Source organism: Trichomycterus rosablanca, chromosome 27 (assembly GCF_030014385.1).
Source record: "Trichomycterus rosablanca isolate fTriRos1 chromosome 27, fTriRos1.hap1, whole genome shotgun sequence".
NCBI classification, from domain to species: domain Eukaryota; kingdom Metazoa; phylum Chordata; class Actinopteri; order Siluriformes; family Trichomycteridae; genus Trichomycterus; species Trichomycterus rosablanca.
In genome coordinates, this window is record NC_086014.1 from 665,906 (window position 1) to 688,804 (window position 22,899).

Here is a 22,899-nt window from a genome sequence, read left to right on the forward strand (position 1 = left end):
CACACACACACACACACACACTCAGTGCAGGGTGATGTGGAGAACGTAGCAGCTCACTGTATGCTTCATGGGTAACGAGTAAAGGTGTCAGTTTTCAGGAGTACGACTCCATCAGGGTTGATTAGTTTCGCTTTGCTGGATCCACAGAGGAATGAGATCCCCCTCGACACCCACACCCCCCCACACACACACACCCCACATACACACACCGTTCAGACCATCACTGCTCAACCAAACCTCATGTAGTCCTTCCTCCTTTCATCCTCACACTCATCCCTGCAATTACTGGATAAAAGCAATGGATGGATGGATGGTTGGTTAGATGAATAGATGGATGGATGGATGGATGGTTGGTTAGATGAATAGATGGATGGATGGATGGATGGTTGGTTAGATGAATAGATGGATGGATGGATGGATGGATGGTTGGTTAGATGAATAGATGGATGGATGGATGGATGGTTGGTTAGATGAATAGATGGATGGATGGTTGGTTAGATGAATAGATGGAGGGATGGTTGGTTAGATGAATAGATGGATGGATGGATGGATGGATGGTTAGTTGAATGGATGGATGGATGGATGGATAAATGGTTGGTTAGTTAAATGGATGGATGGATGGTATACAGGTGGATAGTTGGTGGAATGATGGAATAACCGAACTGATGAATGGTTCATCAGATGGATGGATGGATGGATGGATGAAACTGGCCCTGATGAAACTGGCGGTTGGTTAGATGGTTGGTTGGTTAAATGGATAATTGAATGAATGGATGGATGGATGATTAGATAGATGTTGAGATCATTATACAGGTGGATTGTTGGTTGTATGGAAATATTGATGAATTGATGAATGGTTGATGAGGTACGTGGTTGGTTGGTTATCTGGTTGGATTGATGAATGCTTGGATGGTTGATGAGATAGATCAGTTGGTTGTGTGGATGTAAACCTGAACTGTTGAGTAAATGGATAGTTAGTTGGGGTAACATACACTGAATCTCCAAAAGTTTGTGGCCACCACTTCTAATGATTGGTTTAGGTGTTTTAGCCACACCCATTGCTAGCAGGTATATAAAATCTGATCTATAAATGAATCATATGGTTCCAATTCTTTGGTAACAGTTTGGTGAACCACCATCATGGCTCCCCTGTGCACTAATGCTCTGTTTTGACTGAATGAGCACACATTCCGACAGACACACTCCAAAACCTTGTGGAACGCCTCCTGTACAGCACGTTAATGTTCATGGTTGTGGTCGAGGTTGAGCTCCGGTGGGCCGGTCGTGTTCTGTGTTCTGAACCGTTGCTAGATGATGGATGAAGGATGGACAGTATGAAGGACGTCTCTGGTCAGTCAGACAGGCGTTTATATTTGAGAGGAGATGAATGATGTCACACTGATGTCCTCTGAACGCTGAAGCCCTGAATATGTATGAGATGAGAGAAGATGCTGATGGAGACGAACAGTCAGGAGGGAGTAAAACAGCATGTCCTGAGGGCCTCCTTTCATCATCCTGGGGGCCCACGTTTACACAGAGAGAGCCTGAGGACCTACATCTGCATTCTGAACCTCCTGCAGCATGTGTGAGGGATTACAAACATGGTCTGATACACCGTCTGTAACCTGCATCCATCTACTCATCCATCTATCTAGTCATCCATCCACTCATCAACTAATACATCCATAGATCCATCCAGCCATCCATATCATCTATCTGTCTATTCATCCATCATTATAGATCCATCCACAGATTCATCCATTCATCCATTTATCCGTAAATCCATCTATTCATCATTATAGATTCATCCATCCATCCATTTATCCATCCACTGGTCCAACAGATCTATCCATAGATTCATCCATCCATCAATCTGTAAACCCATCCATCCATCCTTCCATCCATAGATTCATCCATCCATCCATTAATCTGTAAACCCTTCCATCCATTCTTCCATCCATCCATAGATTGATCCATCCATTATTATAGATCCATTCATAGACTGATCCATCCATCTATCCGTAAACCCATCCATCCATATCATCCACCCTTTATTATAGATCCATGACTGATGCATCCATCCATCCATCCATCCATCCAGGCCACATCTGGGTTCATAGAACAGTTGACTGCTCCACTGTGGACAGTGTGTGATGAGGATGGACCGGCTCCTCTCTCGGGGGTGACCTCTATCTAATCTGGAATAAAGAGAAGCCGATAAGACGTGTTGAATCCATAATGCACACGCCAGAGTAATCAGACTGGAGCAGCTCAGCACCGACCCCCCCCCCCCCCCTCCTCCCATTCCAGGACAATACACACACACACACACACACACACACACTCACAGCCAATTATCCTAAACACAGGGCTCGTTTCTATCTCAGGTTTTTAGATCTTTGCTTTGTACCTTCTGGATTTACAGACATAAAGCTCTGTGTTCTGCCCCGACCCTGGACGATGAGGATTTTAAATGACCCGTCCGGCCCGGTTTGGCGTCGGGGTGGAGATGGAGACGCACTTCAAACGGTTAATACCGCGGCTTTTGTCGCCCCTCACCCCCACAACACCCCTCCACTTCAGACCGTAATTGAAAAGCCAAGCTGATGGAGCGAATGGTGACGACACCCGCTGCATAGGGATGAATTTCAAAAGGGATGAACTTTCTCCTCTCTCTTAGTCTCTCTCACTTTTCTCTCTTTCATTCTTGCTCTCTATCTCTCTCACTCTTTTAGTCTCTCTCTTACAATCTCTCTCTAAGTCTCTTTCTCACCTTTTCTCTTTCTCTTACTCTCACTTTTTCTGTCTCTCCCTCTCATTTACTCTCTCATTCTCTCTGTGACTCTCTCATTTTTCTCTATCTCTCTCACTTTCTCTCTCACTCTATCCCCTCTCTTACTGTCCCTTTCATTTCTCTCTTTCACTCTCTCACTTTTGCTCTCTCTATCCCCCTCACTCTCTCTCTCTCACTTTTTCTTTCTCTCACACTCTCACTTTCACTCTTTCTCACTCTCGCTCTCTCTATACCCCCTCTCTCGCTCTCAGTCTCACACACACACTCTCTCAGTCTCTTTCTCAGGCTCTCACTTTCTCCATCACTCACACACTCTCGCTCTCTCTCTCGTCATCTGGCTCTAGGCTTCGTTTCATCCAAATCTTTTGCAAATGTAAGATGTTACGAAATTCAGAAAAGCTGAACGAAAGTCGTGCCTTTTGGAAAAGACGCCCCTGCTGCCCGGGAACGTACCGATAATCAGTTACACAATATATCACCGTGAAGATATCGTAGCCCTACCTCTCCAGAATCATTCGACTGAACGGGCACAAATTCCCATACACAGACACACTTCACAGTCTTGTGAAAAGATCAAACAGAGTTCAGGTGTCCAGATACTTTTGGCCATATAAAGAATTCTCAGTTATGTTGAGGTCAGGAATTCAGAAGCTTTCTGACGTGTGATTTAAATCACTGTGTCCAAAATCCAGTCGTTCATTTTTATTCATCTGTTCTGCTAAAAACGATTCACACACACACACACACACACACACACACACACACACGCCGGTACTGATGCGGTTCTGAAGATCTCAGCAACACTGAAACTCTGAAAGTCCTTGAGAGAAAAAGCCAGTCAGCATTCCGATTCGTTTTTTTGCTTCTTTGCTTTTTTTATGACGGTACGTGTCCATCCGTCTGCTCCGACCTGCTGAGACTGAAACCTGAGGGGGTGCAACTCCAGACCTCGTTCAAGGACTCGGGTTCGACAGTCCGAGTCACAAATCTTCACCAGCTGCGTGTTTATGTGTGTGTGTGTGTGTGTGTGTGTGTGTGTGAGGATCAGACAAGCCAACAGCTCTGCTTTTAAATTCTGGAGAGGACTGACCAGGTCAGAAAGCTTTCATGTGTGTTACCTCTGATATTCAGTACCGCCGCATTACAGTCCGGACACGTAAAAGTGCACGGAAAGAAAGGAAGGAAGGAAGGAAGGAAGGAAGGAAGGAAAATAAATAAACGGGCACAAATTCCCATACACAGACACACTGAGAAGATCACCTAGACGTCGCTCTATTGTAATATCATTGGTTTTTGAAACGGGGCGTCCGACAAGCTTGCGGTCCGGCGTCCGAATACTTTTGGCTGTATAATGTATCAGCGTATCAGTCTGGTACTTTAAAGAACCACAGTAAGAGCCATTATCTTTAAATATGGGAGTGCAGTGACAGCAAAGCAGACTAGACAAAACTAGGTATATATATATATATATACTGTATATACTGTATATATATACTTTAACCCATGGAGAACAGGGGTCACCTTGGAGAACAGCTTAGTAATTATTATGTCTGCCGTAGCGAGATAAAGGAGAGCGTAAGGTCATCTGTCTGCGAAAGCTAAAGCCGAGGCAGGATTGGATTAAGCAGCAGGGCAGCTGATCCTGAATCCTGTTATCATTCTCAGACAAAATTCCAGCTTGAAACCAGTAGAGAAGCCGAAAACCAGCAGGGGTTCCAGTTCAAAGCGGAAACGTGGACGCGAAGATGAAATCATCAGACGTGACGTGTATATCAATCACCCAAAATCTAGAGAGGTGAAATAATAATACTACAATTTAATATCTAATAAAATCCATGATAGTCAACTTGAAATTCCACACACACACACACACACACACACACACACACACACACCGTCTCCTTTTCCTACATTAATGGGGGTCACAGATGCTAAAACGTCCCTCGCTGACACAAACACAGACTGACAGGGTTTCCTAAACAAAATGGGCCACGGTTTTCCCCTCCTACGCTCCGTTTACCGCTTTCGCTACACCGCTCGCGAAAGACGAGCCCCAGATACTCTTTGGGAGCTAAACTGCGCCCGTTTTGGGGGTTTGTGAATCCGTCATTGTGGGGGCCTGATAAAGAGATTAGGACGGACTGAAAGGAGGCAGGACGGCGTCTCCTCGCATCCGAGCGGCCGGCCTGAAAGAGCCATTGTGCCGCGGCTACACATCCTGCCTTCCCAGAGCACTCCAGCAGCCAAAACAGCGAATTCCTGTGTCACACAAAACCCCCCTTGTTCTCGGCCCCGAAGGTTTATCGGCCTCATTTACAAACGCTTGCCTTTGTGACCCAAAGCGCTTCCCATTAGCGGCGACGAGGAGCAGAACTAAACACATTATTCCCCTCCTTCTTTTCGCTCCCGTTCCACGATTTTAAACTCAAAAGAGGAGCGACACACAAAAACTTTAAAAGAGATCAATCCGGGTAAACGCTCTCTTCCCCAAAATGTAAATCGTCCGATGGAAACCATGTGCTCCTCTTCTTTCTCATCACTTTCTTTTCTTTCTTTCGTCCCCCCCCCCTCCTCCCCGTTTTGTCCTGGCTAGCGTCTGAATACGTGAATATGTTGAATGAAATACCAGATGTTCCAGTTCGAATGCAAACGAACGTTTCCTACGTTCTCCACCTTTATGAGGTTTTTATTATCCCGTCATTGATTCATTGGTTTTTCACATTTGCAAAGATTCCAAAGATTTTCCACGTGCAGCTTAACTAATATAATAATATAATAATATAATCATGATAAAGAATCAGTGATTTGCATTTCTATTCGGGTTAAACGAACCTCATGGTGACGGTCTCACAGCTTCTCACAGCTTCACTCAGCTGCTTCTCTAAAGTAACCATGTCAGTTAGTTCAGCTTTATAATTCACACCAGATTCTCAGCCAGTGGAGATCTGTGGTGTGAGATGAGATGAGTGATATGATGGTAAGAACCCAAGTTTCCACCCCAGTACCTGGATCCATCAGTTTTAAGAAGCATGCTGGATTAAAGTGGGATTTCATACACTCAGACACATGGATTGGATGGATGGATAGATGATGAATGGATGGATGGATGGATAGATGTACAGATAGATGGGTGGATGGATGGATGGATGTACAGATAGATGGATGGATGGATTAATGTACAGATAGATGGATGGACAGATAGATGTACAGATAGATGGATGGATGGATGGATGGATAGATGTACAGATAGCTGTACAGATAGATGGATGGGTAGATGGATGGATGGATGGATGAATGTACAGATAGATGGATGGATGGATGTACAGATAGATGTACAGATAGATGGATGGATGGATGAATGTACAGATAGATGGATGGATGGATGGATGGATGAATGTACAGATAGATGGATGGATGGATGGATGGATGGATGGATGTACAGATACTGTAGATGGATGGATGGATGGATGGATGAATGTACAGATAGATGGATGGATGGATGGATGGATGGACAGATAGATGTACAGATAGACGGATGGATGGATTGATGGATGGATAAATAATATAATTAATTCTAAAACATAATCTTTTAATAATATGTTGTTATTAATATATAGTCAAAATAATAAAAGAATAAAATAATTTAATTTATATTAATTTATTATATATTATATATTAAAGTATAATTAAAATATGTAAACTAATATATTTATAAAGAAAGAACATTTAAATAAAATAAAAACTTTTAATTAATATATTCACAAATATATGGTACAAATATATTGAATTATTATATATTACATATTACAAAATATTAATATATATTTATATTTTGTAATATATACATATATGAATATTTAAACAACACAATATTGTTTTTATATATTTTTAATAACTACATTTATACTGAATGTTAAATGAAGCATAATTATTTACAATATATTACAGAAATATATCATAATAAACATTTACAAATTAAGTTAAATTAATATCTTCAATAATATTTGTCATTTATTTTAAAAGCTACATCTGCTGCATTGTAAATATAATATAAAATTTTAATAGTTTAAACATTCTGTACGGTTACCAGTACGGTTTTCAGTAAAAAAACCCCAACATATTTTGTCACATTATTTTAAGGTCAGCGCTGAGCTACGAGATTTGAACCCTCCTCATGCAGTAAATCTCTCCGCGCCCCACTCTAGGTACTCGGGTCAGAGCCCTTCTTAAGTGACTGATCCAGCAGGAAATTGAACCAATTCTCTTTCCACACTCATCTGTTCCACATATCCACTCCAAATCCCCCCAAACACCCCACACACCCCTCACCCGCCCCCCTGCACTCGTTCTGTTAGAGCCAGGTCAAGCTGTTTTGGCTTGCAGACCCCCTCGCCCCCTCGCCACCACTCTCAGGCCTGGTTGTAATTAGCTGCTTGGTATTCAGTGTTGACAAAGCTGCCGCACTAAAGGCCGCCATTGTGCCCGGCCTTTCCAAACCAACGCCCATCAGATAGTCAGCAAAATGGAACACAGCCGATTCTTTACGCTCTATTGTATGTGCTGGAGGATTATACCGCCATGAATATATTAGTCGCGCCATCGATACACAGACTGACCACTCGAACCTTCAACAATCTGGTCTGACTGCTGGTGTTTTGTGTAGGGTGTACTGAACGAACGTAAACAGATCACATCACGACCCCGCAAGGACACGGGGCTTTATTACTGCTATTGTTTTATTTCCTTTTATTTTTATTTATTTAATTATTGTTTACAAGCTACGGAAAGTTTCTAACCTGAAGAAACTGAATGGTTCAAGTTAGTTAGTCAAATAAATGACAGGATTAGAGAAGAATTTGTGGCATTCTTGGTAAAAAATGGGCAAAAAGGGTATAATTAATTTGTTTGATATCTCTAATTAGAAAAATAGATTTTAAAAAATTATATATAAATTATATATAATATAAATTAAATTATATTAAATTATTATATTATATAATATTCTATAATGTAAATTAATTATATGATATTATAATATTAATATTAGTATATTAAATTATATATAATATATTCTATAATATACATTATAAATGATATTATTATATTAAATTTTATTATATAATATTATATAATATTGTATTATTTAATATAAATTAAATTAGATTATATTATTACATTAATTATATTATATATAAATTATATATGAAGTGTAAATAAATAAATAAAAATAGAAATAATATAAAAGGATTGATCATATGATCATCCACATGTTTCTGTGATACTTGGGTATAAATATGAGGTGACACTGATGCAAAATTTTCTTGTTTTGTTTATTTTATTTACAATACATTTACATTGACGATGTATGTGCATTTCGCTGCTGCTTATATTCCAAGTACCTGAATACAGTGCTAGAAAGTGAGCATTAGGGCCTTGATCAGGGGCCCAACTAGGGCTCCACAAAGTCAAATGTATAGGAAAAGGTCATTCATTCTGGTGCAATACGCTCACTGTATCATAGCGCACCCTCAAAATCAGTCAGAATCAGCCTGCAAACGAGCGTACCGTCATCAATCTGTATAAGAACCTTTGATTATTATTATTATTATTATTATAAGGTTTTATTTATTTCTTTTCATTTAAATCTTATGAACAGTGGAACTGAACCCTGACACCCTGTAGGTGAGGGACGAGCGCGGACCGAATGCAGGAGTCCGAGTTCCTGGACGAAGAAGAATGGCTGGTTCCTGCTGCCGGCCTGACATTTACACACCCTGTTCGTAAAGGAGAGTCGATGAAGCTCTCGACCCGGCCTTCATTACACACCCAGCAGACGTCCTCCGTCATGAATAATTAAGAGCGAAAGCATGCCGAAGGACGTCCAGACCGGCTGGACGGTGGAGACACAGAGTCGAGTCTCTGCTCACCGTGTGGTCCGTGTATACGGTATACGTTTCTTATGCCGCTGCGTCACTTGATTACAGCGCTAAAAAAACACGATTAGATGCAAGTCAGGCGATAACAGGAGCGTCTCGGAGCAGATAAACACCGAGCATCTGGCGGAGCGATCATCCGTCATTTTTTTCCCCCTTTCATTTGGGTAATTTCACAGGTTGCTGAAGCAACATGCAAACATTCGGGGAGAGAAGCTACGCCGTGATCGGCTTCGTCTGCCAACACCATCAACAACGTGCAGAAACAACCGGCGCCGACGTGTCACTTCAATTAAAAATGTGTTTTGATTTGTGTTCTATGTATCGCCCATCGTTTAAGATTTAACGTGCGGCGACTTGACGAAATGTTTTCGGATTTTAACGTCTGATTAAAGAAATTAAAAATCCAAACGTACGATTTTATTCAGTCCTATAAAACAATCAAATGTTTGAGGGGCAAAACCCTCAACAATCCCCCCCCTCGGAGTATTCGTACCCCTGTACGTCCAGCTTCAATCTTACCCAGCGCGTTACCCTGTGTCTCGCCACGTTTGTTCACGTTCGACACCTGTAGAAAGGATTCGCGGATCAGCTCCTGAGACGTGGCCTCTCTTTGTGAGGTCTATCGGTATGGTCGAGATGGCTGATCACAGTTCAATCATTAACAGATATGAGAACAACTCAAACATGAAACAACAGTAAAAAATAAAACACCACTTGATCATAAATTAAAAAAGTGGGTATCAGCAAGTCCACTGTGAAGTATGGTGGTGGTAGTATCAATGTCTTATGAAGGTTCTTTTCAGCAGCAGGGACTAGCGCACTTCTCAGGATTATGATTACCTCAAAGAAAATGTTCCTCGGTCAGGGTCGGGGTCTGCAGCCGTAGAGGAGATACCACTGGGGAATTGGATATGACTAGATCAGGAGGTTAAAAAGCCTTATACACGAGAACAAAGCTGTAAATTATTTTGTAAATGCCGAGTCGATGGATCAGGTCCTACAGGACCACGAGGACCTCAGTTAGGATTGTTCACGTCTCTGTGTACCAGCAGCTGCTTAGGGAGGGCACAAATCCTCTCAGTCCTCTTAATTAGTCCCACAGGAGTCCTCAGAACCTGACAGATTCACTCAGGAGGCCGGGCGGAGAGATGAATCATTATTTTCTTACAGGAGCGGGTGAAACGATCCGTTTGCGGTTAAGCAGCTCAGAGAAACAGATTCTGTGTTTTGGGGTTTGGTTCTGGATCCCATCAGCTGTTTACCGCAGTAAACTTTCATCTCACTGCTTTATTAATATCAATTCTTTATTAATCCCCACCCCGGTGCCTCTGACACGTGCACAGCCGCCGATCACTTCTTTTCACCTGCCAGGAGAGCCACTCTCTCAACTGGCCAGCAGAGGTCGCACTTGGACTATCGACAGGGATCCCTGTTCCAGCCATCGTCCCTCCGCCTACAGACACAGCCCATCGTGTGTCCGTCTAAGCACCCGACCGACTGATAGCTCCAGATCTCAGCACCGGTGGGCTTAAGTCTTAATGATAATAAATATGCTACTATACAACCAGATCAAAATATAACTACAGCTACAGTCGTAAAACTGAGCTAAACGGTGCCCTGTTACCCCTGAGTGCATTAAAACATCACAGTAAGAACCTGATCAAATGTTAAGCCTATTTCTAAAACTTACATTTTATGAATTATTTGGATATCTTGCTTTGTCTCAGTGTGCTTTCAATCTGTGGAACTTTATTAGATGGTTAAGGATGTAAACATTTGATACTATTTGTACTATTTTGTACTTTTTTATATATTAAAAGCAAAAAATAAATACTTAATCTGCACATTTGTACTTTTTATATTTATTAAATGCAAAAATATATATAAAATATTTAAATTGCATGTTTGTATTTTTTTATATATTAAATTAAATATTAATACATTTTTATATTAAAAAAATGAAAATGAAAATTGCATGTTTGTATTTTTATATATTAAAAGCATAAAATAAATATTTTAAATGAATGTTTTGGTATTTTTTATTTAGTAAATGCTAAGAACATAAATGTAAACAGCACCTTTGTATTTTTTTTTTATTAAATGCAAAAAATAAATATTTAAACTGCACATTTGTACTATTTAATATGTAAAAAATATATATATAAACATTTAAACTGTGCATGTGTACTATTTTATACATGAAATGCACAAATAAAACTTTAAATTGCACATTTAATAAATAAACATTTAAACTGCTTGAATATTTTATGGGTTCCTTTTTACTGTCGAAAAGTTTCTAACACAGAACGACTCTGAAGTTGTGGCAACCTGAGAGTCATGTGTGGAACTGATGGGATTAGTTTACATCCCACTGGGACCTCGGGGGTCCCTGAGCCTGAAAAGTACACCGTTCGGAATGGTTTGCATGTGTGAGCTCCTACCGGGTCAATCACAAAGCAAACGAGTGTTCCGAACAGCCCGGGGTCACGTGACCGGCCCTCCTGATGGGATTAAACGTCTGGAGAAACCTGGAGGGGACTGAAACACTGACCCTACTGTTCTGAACAGCACTGCATACGGTGCCTCGACCGGCCAGCAGGGGTCACACTTGCAGTTTTTTCTCCCGGACGCCCCTCCTGACCGAACCCCCCCATCAGAATGCACTGATTCGTGTCCCCACAACGACTAGGTTCACGTACCACCATGCACCCACTGTATTTATGACCCCAGCCCGGGATTCGAACCCCCCGGAACTCTTAGAAATCAAACGTTAAGCCTATTTCTGTTCAGGTTGTTTACGAATGAAGTTCGAGAGATGCTGCTGGTGTTGATGAAAGTTCCAAACACACGAGATTCCGTCATGTGGCTTCAATCTGTGGAACCTCGTTAGCTGACAAAGCAAATCTGAACATTAGATTAAATTAAAACGCTGGACGAAACGGCAGGACGAAAAGAAGGTTACACGAGGATTCAGAACTAGAGAAACATGCACTATATGACCAAAAGTATTGGGACGCCCCTTCTAATTATCGAATTCATGTGTTTCAGGCACAACAGCTGCCTGGGTGTGATAAATCAATTATATAAAGGAAATTATATGCTTCTGACTGCAGCAACAGTTTAGGGAAGGTCCTTAACTGTTCCAGCATGCCCTATAAAGACCTCAGTCCCACTCAATACAAACGCTGTCATGTTCTGCCCGAACAGGCACAAATTCCCACACACAGACACACTCCAAAATCTTGCGAGAAGCTTCCTCAGACAAGCGGCTGTTCTTCCAGCAAGCTCATGCTCAGGTGTCCAAATACTTTTGGCCGTATAAAGCGAATGTTTTTGGGAATTTGAAGCACATGAATACCCTGTTTGATGTGGTAGTTTTGGTGGTATTGATGCCCCCTGTCTCGTGGTTTTACCAGAGATTCGCTGCCAGAAAATGGGGGGTAGGGAGGGTCGGAACAACAAGAGGAACCAAAATGTGCCAATGTAAGACTTCCGTATTTGGTAAAACAATAGAATTTAAAATAAAATATAAAATATTAAATATTAACATTATAGATAATTTTTCAGGGATAATAGGGATTAAAAGTGCTGGATTTGGGGGATTTGGTGCAGGAGAGTGTTTTCGGGTTCACAAAGAGCCTCATATATGACGTTAGGATTCATTTTTTGAATTCATTTTTTGGCAGTGCCACAAACGTTCCACGAATCATTTTTCATAAGTGTCTCAGGGTGCGGGTGAATTTGCAGGAGGTTTTGGTGCTCCAGACGTCCCTCTTTTATCGGTTTTACCGCTGCCAGCCGTCGTGAGTTAGACACACCAGGCAGGTGGGAAGAAAACGCAGCATTAGCGCGCGGTTGCGGCGTGTTTGGGTGGATATTGCGGCGGGAGAAGCCGGCAATTAGCTTTATTGCAGATTAACAGAGGGAGTAATGGAGCGTTTCATCGGGGATCAACGTGCCCTCGTCCTGCCGCCCCCTCGCCCGCTCCGCGCCGAATCTAAAAGCCCCCACCGGCGCGGCGGCTTCGGCTGGAACTCGTTAAGTAACGTCCTACAGGTGAGCAATAAACACGCCGTCTGTCCGCAACGTTCGGCTACATGTAAACGGCGCATTTAATGAGCAACCACCGCACAGCCACACACAGAGTGGCCAAAAGTATGTGGACATGTTTACATGTATGACACTTTCCTCCCAGTTTAGACGTAGCCAGTTCCTCTTCCTCTGCTGGAGACCCCGATGGTGCATGAGGAGGGTATATTCTCCTGACACGCCCTCCGTCCTCCTTATTCACCCGTACTTTGGTGGAGGTCAGTCTCGCGCACGGAGAGTCACGCGTTGATCTCCACGTTCTTCCACTTCTGTACAGGCACCTACTAACCAGGGTCCTTACACAGCCTCGAAGACAGACTAGGGGACGATTCTGACTGCTGCAGGCACTAGGGGGCGCCCAGTAGGCCGGAGGCAGAGCTGACATTCGAACTCTGAGAGAGGAACTCCTGTACAGAACCCTGACTTTGGGATGCACTGGAACGCCAGCCAGGTCTTTTAATCCAACCTTACACTCTGTATTCTCATTTCCACAGACACCCGAAAATCTTCAAAGCCCTCTTTGAAGTGTGGAGGGGTTCAGCTTCACATTAAAGCCCCGGCTTCTGTGTGTGGGAACATATAGCGTATATTTAATGGTACAGTGTAGGTCTGCAGAGGAGCAGCGTATGTTTTTATCATCTGTAGCTGGTATTATTTTAGGGAACAGAAACCATGGTGATATGGTGACCCTTCTTTGTGGCGCACCTTATTGTACATCCTACAGCACATCATTAGGCCAGCCAGCGCGAGAGGAGACGGCGGAAAAGGACTCGGAGAGCAAGAATAAAACCAATAAAAGCACAATATGATCCAATTATTCCAGTCTAGTCGGGTCTTTTAATTCTGATCCGCTTCAGACGAATGGTGATCAAAACCTGCACTGTACCGTACAGAAGTACCACGACGCTCCTTATAATGACATTCAAACACAACCGTCGCTAACAGCTCTGATAAATCAGTTAAATAAAGTAAATGACATGCTTCTGACTTTGCAGCAACAGTTTAGGGAGGGCCCTTTTCTGTTCCAGCATGACTACTGACTGTAGTCCATCTGTTTCTCTACATGCTTTGTTACCCCCTTTCATGCTGTTCTTCAATGGTCAGGACCCCCACAGGACCCCCACAGAGCAGGTATTATTTAGGTGGTGGATGATTCTCAGCACTGCAGTGACACTGACATGGTGGTGGTGTGTTAGTGTGTGTGTAGTGGATCAGACACAGCAGCGCTGCTGGAGCTTTTAAACACCGTGTCCACTCACTGTCCACTCTAGTAGACACTCCTACCTAGTCGGTCCACCTTGTAGATGTAAAGTCAGAGACGATCGCTCATCTATTGCTGCTGTTTGAGTCGCTCATCTTCTAGACCTTTATCAGTGGACACAGGACGCTGCCCACGGGGCGCTGTTGGTTGGATATTTTTGGTTGGTGGACTATTCTCAGTCCAGCAGTGACAGTGAGGTGTTTAAAAACTCCAGCAGCGCTGCTGTGTCTGATCCACTCATACCAGCACAACACACACTAACACACCACCACCATGTCAGTGTCACTGCAGTGCTGAGAATCATCCACCACCTAAATAATACCTGCTCTGTGGTGGTCCTGACCATTGAAGAACAGCATGAAAGGGGGTAAAAAGTATACAGAGAAACAGATGGACTACAGTCAGTAATTGTAGAACTACAAAGTGCTTCTATATGGTAAGTGGAGCTGATAACATGGACAGTGAGTGTGGTTTTAATGTTATGGCTGATCAGTGTACATTCTGCGCTCATTTTGCTGCTGAGACGTTTTATCAATTTCTCAAATGAATAATTCCAGGCACTGATGTAAACCAGACAGCACCGGCATGAATCAGCTCGTACCTTTGATTTTATAGTGAAAGGGGAAATAAATACGTCTCAGACAGCACAGATACACGGCTGCGTATTTATTTAATGCTTTTGATGCTCACATACGTATTTATGTATGAATTTCAACAGCAGACTAGTCCACATTAAATACAGTCCAGTGCACGTTTAAGCCCTCCAAACCCAACCAGGTACCGCTTCACCGTCCTGCTTCAGGCCAGTATGAAGCAAATCTATATGATAATTCAGACTTAACATTCCGAGGACGGACAGAACGCCGCGTGCTGATTTAAACGCGGGACGTTTCTGCATGAAAGGACCTTTTCAAAATCTGCCGGAGGTTAAAAGACAGAAATCAGCCGTGAGCTCGGCTCGGTATATCACGCCGTCATAGCCGGAGCCCCGCTTGCTCTTTATTTGCTGATCTACAGAGCGCTCGGTGTGTTAACGAAACACTCTGGATGAGATTACCCAGACCAGCCATTTCATACGTCCTCCCAGTGCTGAGGAAAGAACAGACAGTGAGAGAGCATCGATCTGAAAACAAACAGGAGTCCAGCGGGACAGCGGCGGATTTACTGCTGAGGGTTCGAACACGTTAATTCTGATGCGCTGGACAACAAGCTCCACATAACCGAATCACCAAGCATCTACAGAAAAGCAATAAAAACGATCCACGTTTGCATTGTGTCTCTTTTAATGATTATTTTAGTGATTGTACGTGAACGCGATCACGTTCAGTCAGGCGCAGTGATTTACAGCTTTCATTAAATCTCTGACCAGATCTACGTAATAATGCTGGTTATAGGAAATCTACAGTATATTCACCTGCCAGCCAATCAGAGACTAGATTTTTATGAGCCACGGAGTAAAAATATAACAGAATAAAATGTATTCACATAATTTTATATATTTATTTAAAATTAGGATTGAAATTTGAGCGTATGCTGGAATATAAAATTTTGTCAGGTTGAGGTACGTAAAGAACTACATAAGATCTACATAAGAACTACGTAGGAACTATGTACAAACTACATAAGAACTAAATAAGCACTACATAAGAACTATGTAAGAACAACACAAGAACTGGGTAGGAACTAGATAAGAAATAAATAAGAACTACATAGGAACTACAAAGGAAATACAAACAAACTACATAAGAACTACGTAGGAACTAGATAGGAACTACATAAGAACTTTGTAAGAACTACATAAGAACTGAATTACAACTACATAAGAACTACATAAAAATACATAAGCACTACGAAGGAACTACATAGGAACTACATAAAAACTACGGAGGAACTACATAAGAACTACAAAGGAACTACGTACAAACTACTTAGGAACTATGTACAAACTACATAAGAACAACATAAGAACTAAATGAGCACTACATAAGAACTAAATGAGCACTACATAAGAACTATGTAAGAATAACATAAGAAATAAGTCGGAACTACATAACCACTACCTAGGAACTACATAAGAACGAATGCTTGGCAGGACACCGCTAACATTTGTCTCATCTAATACCAACAATGTTCCTGTGGAATATGTTTAGATTTGAATTAGCATTATGTCCCCCCCCCCCCCCCCGCTTTCAGTAAGCATGCCGGTAGATGGATTTGCTTTGAAATACATAAATTATAAGTGGACAATAATAATAATAATAATAATAATATCTGTATATTACTGATAGTGTATATATACAACAATTTATATTATTGCGCCCACATTTTTATATAATATATATTATATATATATATAAGTAAATGTAAATGATGTATTTTGGCCCGCTGTGCCCCCTACAAACTTGGTCAAAGGTCACAATGACTCTTCTCGTACCTGATGAGAGCTGGTGAACGTTGGCGCTGACTAAAATCCGCACCTCATGGTAAACACGACCAAATTAAAAGCCCCATCAATTTCAACTCAGTTAATTGTGCCTGTCGAGACCGGGCGAGCGGCGGCACAGTGCCACACTCCCACATGGCGATTAGCGCCTGCGCGTACGTTCAGAGCGTCGCGATAAAGGACGGCTTTGAATAAACGGAGCCGCGACTCTCGGCTCGGTGTCAAGTGCATTATTAATAATTCCTCTGAGGGAAATTAAAGCATTAAATCCCGTCGATCTCTCTCCTCCCACTCGCACGGAGCTAAACCCGCCGCGCCGCCTGAGTGACACCAGCATCAGTCTGAAGAACCCATCCAGGAAAGCCTGGGAAAAGATGCAGGAATGTGATCAGATTTGAGAGACGCACTTAAACTCTCTTAACAATTCCCAAGCAGACAGAGCGAGTCGGTGTTATTAATCTGCACCAGGAAAAAGAAAATAAAGCTCAGTACGCTCATTAGAAAAAATATCTCAGCTATGAAGAATCCACTCTGGGTTTGGAGTAGATATTTATAGAGTAATATAGTCGGATGATGCATTTATACCACCGCAACCTGGTGCAACAGAAGACAGAAGAGACAAAAAAGCCTAAATATAACCGCATTACACCACGGTCTGCTGTTTAAACACAGGAACTTACGCCTGACTGTCTCTGAAGCAGCTATTTTTAACCATTAAACAGCATCTGGGTGCAAAAATAACTAGTTTAGTGTGTTTTATTAATTATTTTTCACATTTAGGGAAACACCATCGCTCATTATAAACTCCAGGAAATGTTGGAATCAGGCAGGCGTCCTTAATCTTACGTGGACTATGTAAAGCAGGAGAGGCGACTATTTACATGCAGGGTGGATGTAAAGCTCGCTTGACTGTGGACAGTGTAGCGTATGGAGTATGTTTACGTATGGAAGGACACATAGCGGTATTCTTGTGCACATATTCCTGTCAGGTGCATGTTCATTACAAGCGAGTGTAACCAGCAGGAGTCGCTGTTGCACAGTAGAGTTGCAACTCTTGGGCTCCTGAGCGAGGCTCCTAACCATCAATCACTTGCGTTGTATTCGTGCACGGATGCTTTTGGATCAAAACAACACACAACACTTGCATACAGGTGTAATAAATCACTCATATAAACAAAATTACATGCTTCTAATTTTGCAGCAACACTTTAGGGAAGGCCCTTTCCTGTTCCAGCATGAGCACGAGCTCTATAAAGGCAAAACTAAGAAACTCCAGCAGCCTGTTCAGAACCCTCAACTCAACAGCTTTTTTTGATTGAACCGGTGCAAGTTCCCACAGACATACTTCCAAGTCTTGTGAGAAGCCTCTTAGATTATTATAGCTGACAAGGTATCATAGACGTCGGTCAGTTTTTTTAAAACAAGGTGCCAGGCAAGCTCAGGATATGGCGTCTAAATACTTTTGATCATAAGTGTATTTGATATAGGGCTGGGCGGTATGACCTAACATTTGTATCACTGTATTTTTTAGGATTCTGAAGGTTCACGGTAAATCACGGTATGTTTTATTTTCTATGATTGGGATTTTTATAAGTCTGTGGCTGATTTTACTGTCATAAGTACATAGAATATTAAAATTTTATATTTTTGCATGTATATAATGAAGGTTTTGATACTGTAAGCTTTGCTTGGCCCCACAAAATGACATGATGGAATCAGGACACGTTAAACAGGTGCAATAAATATTTATTAATTTATATTGTTTATTTAAAATTTAAGTATTGTACAATTATCCTCAGCTCTCCTTTTAACAAATAGAACGATGGTTTGGTGGTATTTCAACAATCCATACAGTGTGAGGAATCAAAGACAGACACTAATATGAAAATTTTTAAATTTAAACACGTCCAGACCTTAAAGCACTCAGAGAGGAGCTGTTTAGATTAGATTAGATTAGATTCAACGTTATTGTCATTGTGCAGAGTACAAGAACAGAGCCAACGGAATGCAGTAGCATCTAACCAGACGTGCAAGATAGAGATTATTTACATATAATACAGTTAAAGTGCAGAAGTGACCAGATAAGTAAAAAAGAAGAGACATGTATAAAGAACAGTAAACAGATAATGATTGTCCAGTGTATAGACTAGTATATAATTACAAAGTTATGAAGGGTGACTACAGTGGCTAAATGAATGAGAATAAATAGAGTATATACAGTAAGTATAGCAGATAATATATATAACAATATATACATTATTGTTGTGCTGGTGTGATTAGTGCAGTAGTGCTTTGTGCAAATTTGCGAATACTGATGATGTGTACACAGACGAGACGAAAGATGAATCCGTTTTTACGTATAATATTAATGAAGTCGTGTTCGTGGTTGGAAGATTGATGAATCTGGGATATTCCGGTGTTCCAGATCACATGAAAACAATGTAAACAATGTAGGAACGACGATCCAGTCTGAATAATAAACAGCATCCAAAAATGGGTTTATTTTGGGGGCAGTTTTGACTTTTTGGGCAGTCTGGTGGTGTAAACTAGTCACCAACGAATAACCAGACACCCAAAAAAAAAAAAACATAAGGAATGAGCCGTGTTTACTGGGAACGATGGAGTCGACGTGGCACGGCGGAGCACGAGGCCCGGCCTGCATGGGCGCCTCATTTTTTCTCTCCTCCCCGAACGCCGAGCCGAGGTGGGAACCGACACCGGGGGTAACACGAGCCACTGCTGGGGAAGATGTTAATCCTGACAGAGTGTCACAGCCAGGCGCAGAGGCCGAGTCTCTGTCAGATTGAATTCTGTGTCCCCCAGGGGGTTGTGGGTAACGGCGCCGGTGGCCCTGTAGCGCAGGTGGAGAACTCAGAAGAGCAACAGCACCCTCTACCGAACCTCAAGGTCCAGGTTTCTATATGTGTGTGTGTGTGTGTGTGTGTGTGTGTGTGTGTGTGTGTGTGTGTTCAGTGCTCCTTTAGGGCCGGACTGGTTCATATTATTGCATTTAAGAACTTATAAGACGTCAAAAGAACTAAAAAGAACTTAAAAAGTCCGAAAAGAAACTGTGTTAAAACATAATTTATGTTCATGTTATGTCTATAAAATTGATCTGATATATATTTTTAAGATATAAAAGCACTACTTGGTCAGAACACCTCAGCAACACGTTTATTATTCAGCATAAACTCGATGCTATCTATGTACATCTTATTTACATTCACATTTTTAATACAGAAATACTTTCGTGCTAATTATTATTATTATTATTATTATTATTATTATTAATAATAATATATAAAATAAATTATGGTGAGCATCCTTTTCAGTTTCAGTGTGACTCAAGATTAACTCAAGATTAATATATAAACACATGCTTTGATCAGTGTGGTGTAGACAAACTAAGTGGACGGCTAGTGCCCAGACTTATATATATTTTTTTTTTAACTAAATGAGCAAAGGTTCCCACAGATAAACTCCAAAATCATGTGAAAAGCTCTCCCAGAGAGGAGGCTGTGAAAGTAAGGAGGGAATTAACGCCAACGTTTTGGAATTAGATGCCCAACCAGCTTACTAGGCCGTATAATGTGTCTCGCTTCAGGCAAACCTGGACACCCGAAGCCTGGACCAGCCTAAACGTATAGAAAACTGTCCAGTCTTCATTTTCCTTTTTCATTCTAATGCTTCACTTCTCTCACTTACTCTCTCACAGTCTACATGGTTTTTTTTTGTTTTTTTTTAGCACATTTCTATTTTTGGATTATTAAAAAAATAGGTACACTAGATGCCAGACGGATCTGTTTGCAGATGGATCGTCTCTCTCTCTCCACAAATCTCATGCTAAATATTTTTTTGTATTACAGTACGACGTTGCATGCATTTATAATCCTGAAGGTTTACGCTTTATAATCCTCGATGCCACAGAAATGTATCAGCATGTGAAAGCTGGTTGTATCAGATCTGCATGTAAATCAGAAAATCCCACAATGTGCTGCTACAAACACCACATTTGCATGAATGCACCCTCTTAACATTCATTATCCCGTATTAAAGCAGTTTATTTGTCTTTGATGGCTCATTTTTGGTTACTTTTGCACTGATTTTGCATTGAGGCCACTTTGTTAAGAAAATCTAATTCACGTTTCAGGTTAAATGTGCAAATCATCTGCATTCAAACAGCAGTGAAACAGCTCACAATCTAAACTACATTGAAAACCATGACCTGGCATTTTTGACACCCTAAATGTGATGTTTCAACCACAAGCATGCATGCACAAAGCTCAACGGCCTATGCACGGCAATCCTTGATGCCACGCAGCTCTAATTGCAGGAGAAAACTTACATCCTAGACTTTCAAAAGCATGCCAACTTGTGTTGCTGTGCAATCTCCACTGAAGCCCTAACATGAACAGTGTCTTCCATCATAGAATACAACAATCTGACATCACAAATAACAAACAATAAACAGTTTAGCATTAGAAACTGACCACACTAATGCAGGGGATCATGTTACAGCCTTTGTGTCTTTGATGGCTCGTTTTGTGTTTGTTTTTCCATCGACTGTGCATTGATGCCACTTTCAGCATCTCCCACTGAGATGAAATTTGAATGTTGCTTCAGGATATGTGTGCAAATGTTATTTGTGCACTTGCCATTTATACTAATGAGGAGAATTATAAAGCTTCATGACCTTAAATTACCAACTGCATGTGTCTTAAATGGCTCGTTTCTTGGGGTGCTGTGTACCTTAATTGTTCACACAGATGCCAGTCAGGTAAAAGCACACGTAATACGCGTTTCATCAGCTTTAAAGCACAAAACCAACACTGCTTTTCAACCTACTGCACCCTACATCTGGCATTACAAATACCCAACTTGCATAAAGCTGGAAACACTTATATACCCAGAGTACAAACTTGCACAGCAACCGATGTAACATATTCGATTTGCAAACCGTATAAGCACAAGATGAATCTGCAAATAAAACTCAGGGTATCAGGACGTGTCTTCCAGCCCTTACATTCTACATTTCATACAGAAATAAATACATAAATCCAAGAACATCCAACTTGCATAAAACCGTTCATGGATCATTCATGGATGGCACTGCACCCTAGAAAGAGTAGAACACTTTCTATTATGTAGTCTGTGTGCATACAATACGATGCCACTTCAAAATGCATGAAATGTGAACCAGTCTGCGTGTATCCAAACACTGAAACCTCCAGCCTGCACCCTACAGCTGGCACAGAACAACTGCCCATATTATTATTTCTCATTATATAATCCAGTTTGTAGAAGGTACGAGGATTGTGACGGTCACTTGGTCACTTCGCCTGTGCATTGGTGCCACTTTAGGATGCATAAAATGGAATGGCTCTGCTTCTAATCTGCAAGCCATTTGGAATTCTGGAGAGAAATTGATGCAAGTGCAGAAGTGAGCACTGGTACTAATGGAAAAGTCAGAGCAAGACGCATCAGGCGCACCAGCTCCGCAACCCGTGCGCAATAACGCATGTATGAACACGGATTATAATAAATAATCGCATTTTTATATAATGTCATGACACACGAGCATCACATGTATTTTGTGAACTGGTGGAGATCGAGGCTTGAGCGTTTCATCTCCGTTTCGTGTCCACTTTCACCCCCAGATTTCGCTCTCACACATTTTAAAAAACGACAAACGTGCGTAAAAAAGCGGAGAGTAAAAAAAGCCAAAATTCTTACCTGTGCGCGGTGATTTGGGGGTTCTGATGGAAAATACGAGGTCCACTCGGCTAAGGGAGCCTCATCACAGCGACATCCAGCAGTCCAGACTCCACATAGACACATACAGACGCACGGGGAAGCGCGCACACACACGCACACACACACACACGCCACTGTGCGCGCACGCCGTCCTTCCGATGCCCGCGTCCGAACCCAAAACACACACTCAGAACTCCGTAGCGGTGCCAGACCCGGGCCAAACAGTGATAAAAGCAAGAGTGATGGAGGAACGATCCAGGAGGAGAGTAGGGAGTCCGGGGTGGGTGATAGCAGGGGGGATGAAGCGCAGCTCCTCGGATCTTCTTCCTCCTCCGAGCGCAGCGCAATGCAAACTGCAGCAGCACCCGCACACACACGCGCGCTACCGACACGCAGAGGGAGGAGTGTGTGTGTGTGTGTGTGTGTGTGCTCCCTCATTTACTTTCTCATTCCAGCACCCATTATTTATTGCAGCTCCTCTGAGACACAGAATAGTCTCGTTTTCTCTGTCTCACTTCAGACGACTTTCTCCGTCTCTCTCTCTCTCTCTCTCATTCCTTCTCAATCAATTCTCATTCTCTCTCATTCACACAGTCGTGCTTTTGCGTAACGTCTCCTTAAT

General features: G+C 41.9%; 1 long non-coding RNA gene across 1 annotated transcript in view; it reads right to left on the reverse strand.

Annotated features, from left to right (window-relative positions):
- Positions 1-22,609, reverse strand: part of LOC134304284 (uncharacterized) — a 47,434-nt gene extending 24,825 nt beyond the window's left edge. The window contains exon 1 of the long non-coding RNA XR_010007800.1: positions 22,257-22,609. This is a non-coding gene — a long non-coding RNA (uncharacterized LOC134304284). The remainder of the gene's footprint in view (positions 1-22,256) is intronic.
- Positions 22,610-22,899: the final 290 nt, after the last annotated feature.